The sequence below is a fragment of the Octopus sinensis genome, linkage group LG10 (assembly GCF_006345805.1).
Source record: "Octopus sinensis linkage group LG10, ASM634580v1, whole genome shotgun sequence".
Classification (NCBI taxonomy): Eukaryota; Metazoa; Mollusca; class Cephalopoda; order Octopoda; family Octopodidae; genus Octopus; species Octopus sinensis.
The window spans coordinates 13,167,176-13,172,279 of NC_043006.1; the positions used below are offsets into that span (position 1 = coordinate 13,167,176).

At 35.4% G+C, this 5,104-nt stretch overlaps 1 long non-coding RNA gene across 1 annotated transcript in view; it reads right to left on the minus strand.

Moving 5' to 3' along the window:
• Nucleotides 1–2,311: 2,311 nt before the first annotated feature.
• The window catches only part of LOC118765026, a 24,177-nt gene continuing 21,384 nt past the window's right edge, over nucleotides 2,312–5,104 (minus strand). The window contains exon 4 of the long non-coding RNA XR_005000871.1: nucleotides 2,312–2,404. This is a non-coding gene — a long non-coding RNA (uncharacterized LOC118765026). The remainder of the gene's footprint in view (nucleotides 2,405–5,104) is intronic.

The window sequence follows — 5,104 nt, forward strand, 5'->3', positions numbered from 1 at the left end:
TATATATATGTATATATATGTATATATATGTATATATATGTAGAGAGAGATATAGATAGATAGATATATACATATAATATATATGTATATATATTACATATATATACATATATATTATATATGTCGGGTTATGTATTATTTACATTAAGAGTCAAGGAGAACGTGGGAGAGAGAGAAAGAGAGAGAGAGAGAGGGGGAGAGGGAAAGAGAGATAGACAGATACTGAGGGTGAATTGATATTTAACGAAAAATTATTTCCCAGAAGTACTTTCCACAAATATTAGATGTAGATTACAACTTATTAAAATATGCATGGCTAAAAGATCTTTAATGTTTTTCCCTCAGAAAAGCGAATCAACTGTAGTTAAAAGCTAATCAGAATTGTTCACAATAATGTATACGCTTGTATACGTTAGGATAACAGCTACTAATTAATTATTAATAAAAACAATAAGCTCGGTAATAAATTTATAAACCTAAGTAAATGACAAAGAATGGTCATTAGCTTCAAAGAATAAATATGTTCATTTCGAGAGTAATATTTATTTGTGGTCATGACTGTAGCCATACTTGTTTACTGCGTCGGACAAAGTGCTTTGCGCCATTTCTTCTGAATCTTTATGTTCTGAGTTCAAATTCCATTGACGTCAATTTCACCTTTCTTCCAACCGCAGTCGTTAAAACAAAATATTTCTGGGATCGATGTTATCCCCTAGCCTCTCCCTTCAACATTTCTGACCTTGTGTCTAAATTACAAACCATTACTTTTTAAACGAAGTATTCCAAAGAAGTAGCCGTATTCTCGGTCAATTCCTCAGCGACTCAAACATGAATATTAGATATAACTTGAAGATCGATTAATACTTTTGAAAAGGTTAATACAATAATTACCTAGAATGAGTTATTTTCTTGTATGTGACCACCAAGAATTTTCTCTCTTTTCTCTCGATTCCTAATCTAAGTTTCTATGCAATAATAAAAGAATGAATTTCAACCAAACTGCAATTATTTCCATCGGTAATGTAATATCTCACCTCATAAAATGCGGATGATTTCTAAAAATAATGAAATAGTGCAGTGCATGATTTTCATTGACTAAGAATTTTAAGAACATCATATTAAGTAAACAAAAAATTAATAAGTGAATTCTACGTATTTTCCCCATATAATTCTTAATTTCTATTTCAAACTTTTAACAGTTTCGAAAATTGGAGAAAGGATTATCTCCCTTATAACAGCTTTGCCTGTTAGAGGGACCTAGTGTGCTTTATAGAACAAGATTCTTATTAATATATTTGTTGAAAAATACTAATTTTAATGCATTTTATTTTAAAAAAGGAACTTTTACAAAATATCTAGCTAAATGCGAGAAGTAGATATGCATTATGAGTTACTTTCTTATATTTTGATTCTGAGCATAGCGACCAGCAATATTTCAAGGTCATCTCAATTAGTTATAATCCCTCCTTCATAATCAATGTTAGCTATTTAAGAAATCTGGCTTACTAAAAATAATTCTCAATGTTTACGTTAATGTATGTATTCTGTTTTTTGCTTTCCTCGGTTCAATAGGAATATAATTAGAATCCTTCCTCGGTGTATTTTTATGATATAAGAACACAGTATATTAAATGAAAATGTGACTGAAGGAAGTGCTCTGTATACTAGATAAACATAGTAGAATCTCACACATAAAGAATGCAAAGACTCCGATTATCTGAGATTGTCCTTGCAATCACAAGATTAAAACTCCCTATATAACTTCAAAAAGCCCAGTTTGTCAAAAGGTTTTGGAAAATATAGACGTTGCCGTTAGAATTAGACCCTGTGTTTAAAGACGACCAGCGTAAGCAACGGACACATTTCAAATTTTCTAGATTTTATTAGCCGTATGTATTCAGCTAAATTGGCAAGACTAAAATATATATTTTTTTATTTACAGAAACTGACTGAATCTAAAGTATGATAGGATTAGTAGAGCGTAGGACAAAATGTCTTGCGGTATTTAGTTAAGTCCTTTTAGGTTCTGATTCTAAACTACATTCGTGTTGACTTTACTCTCCAAACATCAATGTTCAGATAAACTAAGTACCAGTAAAATACTGGAGTCTATATTATCGATTATGGCTGCTCATAAAATATGTATGTTTTAATATGTATGACCTCTGGTCCTTTTAGAGTCGTTAAATGAAGTACGTGTCCAGTGTAAGAAATATGTATGCCCTCCGGTCGATCCTCGTTAACGGATTTGAAGTGTACTCATTCCGATCGCGGGGCCTCCACAGAGTCCCGCGTCGTGATTTTTCGTCACTACTTCCCTGTGCCGGGAGTGGGCAATTTGCGCGCCTGCTGCCTTCCTTGGATGTGGTAGCCGTTTCGCATACTCCCTCTCCGGAATCGAACCCTGATTATAGGCTTACAAAGAAATTGATTATAGACTGTGCTTGAACTGTCAGAGACTTTAGACGACAGTTGTGTAATAAGAGTGTTTATTACATTTTCCTCCTCTGTTCAAATCAGCTTGGGGTGGAAATATCTTCTATTTATCTCCTTACTCCGGTATCGATCAAAGATGTATAAATCTCAAATTAGTATATCTCTCATACCCAGTGAAAATTGATTTGGTTTTGCTGATAATAGAATCTGTGAAGCCAGTGAAGGGTAGAATCTCGCAAAATGCCTTGCGGTATTTACTCGTATCTTAATACATTTTCTGAAGGTGACGGCTTGGCTAGGTTGTTGCAGTTCTGGATAAGTTGCCCTGCGGCATTGTTCCGGCTCTCTACTCTCTGGGTTCGTTTCACGTTATGCTCAACTTTGCCGTCATGTCCTTCTTCCTCCTTTTAGGATCGTTAAATGAAGTACATGTCCAGTGTGGGAAACTGGTGGAATTATTATACAAGATGTCTGTTCCGGCTCTTCAGGAGGGGAGAGTATGGAGTGGTGGAGAGCAAGGAGTGGTGAAGAGCAGTTGGTGGAGAGCGAGGAGTTGTGGAGAGCAGTGGGTGGAGAGCAAGGAGTGGTGGGCAGCAAGGAGTGGTGGGCAGCAAGGAGTGGTGGGCAGCAAGGAGTGGTGGGCAGCAAGGAGTGGTGGGCAGCAAGGAGTGGTGGGCAGCAAGGAGTGGTGGGCAGCAAGGAGTGGTGGAGAGCAGGGTTGGGAGTGGGGTTGGAGAGCAGAGGGTGGCGAGCAAGGAGGGAGAGCAGGAGGTGGAGAGTGGGGGTGGTGGAATTATACAAGATGTCTGTTCCGGCTCTTTACGTTCAGTCGGCATCCTCGTCGCGGAAAAAATACTTATTATTACCGTGTCTTTCAGGACCTGACTACCAGTGATGGAGTCCAATGACAGACGGATCAACATGTTGATATTTCTTGGTATTACACATTTAGAACAACAACTCCCAGCATGAAAAACGGATAAATGCTATTGCAATTCTTTATTTTTATTTAGCTTCAGGTTAACCCAAGCGTTCTATCCATGACCATCTGGTTTTTAAACATTTAGTGAACTTTATTTTCTATTGCAATTTTTCTTCATCTTAGACGGGAAGCTACTGTTTGAAGGAGACTTAACTGTTATTTCTTACCGGTGGAGAAAGTTTGTGACGGAGATCTATTTATATGATACAATTCAGGAGCTATATGGTCACGACTTGACCTCCCAGAAATAGCAACCAAATTCCCATGAATTACTATCTTAGTAAAGAAACGGACAAGTTCGCTCATGTGGCCCTGCGTACGGGTTAACGTGACGAGGGGGTCACGACTGGAACGCCCTTGATCAAAGGCTTATTTGATCAGAATTAATCTCAGATTACAAACTAGAACAACCACAGGGAAAGATAAATAGTTTAGTCGCTTTTTGTCGCGAATAGATTCAGTTTCAAAATGCTTATAAATGTCTGTGCTGCTATTGACAATGAACATCTTTGAAGCAAACATCACTACAAACAAACCTGTAAAAATTGAAATCATTATTTCTCCTTAAGAACTTACGATCTTCTTAAAATTGTCAACATAAGCTACAGAAATAATTTTGTTGAATTGCGACTATTTTATAATTATTCACAAATAGAAATATATTCACAAATATATTCAGAAATACATGAATACTGCAAACAAAATTTGTGAGAGAAAGAAAATATTTTACTTCGATCTACGAAAATATGGATTTGTGAATTTCTATTTTCACTGACATAAGAGACATTTTAAGAGAAACCGAAACTACGTCAAATTATTTTTCGATTTTCTTAACCTTAAAACTTTTACATTATTAGACTACTAAATTTCTTTTCAGAATTATCGCTTCAGATTTATCTGCTTTGCTCATATGAAGGCAATACTAATAAAGCTGGAAGTCGTATCATAACATAACACACCTTACATTTACTAAATAACATAAAGCTAAACAGATGGAACTCATGATAATTACAGGTAAAATTATGCGACTAGCAATTTTTAAATGTCCAACCTTTTCCAATCTTCCAAGGTAAACAAGCATTGAAAGCTAAACCTTTCATGTTTTCGACATTAATAGAGTTAATTTACTGTCATTTCACAATCTCTAAGAAGATATCTCAGATGATATATTGAAAAAAAATAATGTAATATTGATTTTCTAATATCGGTAGTGTCGCAGTAAAATCAATTTATGTACACGTTGTTTATATTCAATAGAGACGTAGATATAGAATATACTTTGAAAATATAGAGGAAGGAAACAACCAACTATGCACCAGACACAACATGAAATATCTACGTTTACCATTTTCTCCAGAGACGTGTGTTATTTTCCCCCACGGATTACAACCTTATAAGTTAATGACAGGTGCTTAGATAATCCCATTATCTTTGCAGAGATGACATATATTAATTTTACAGAAAGCTAACTAAAATGAGCTTCTGATGACAGCATAAGTGACTGGTCAAAACAGAGGAGAAATAGGCAAAAGATTTAAAACTCTGGGGCTTGTATATACTGGTTAATAACCGAGGTTCAAATCAGTTGCAGTGGAACTCTGATGAAAATTTGACACCAAATAATAAATTATTAGCAATTCCTGTATCTTTGAATATTTTTCCTTACTACCCAGAAGGGGCTAAACA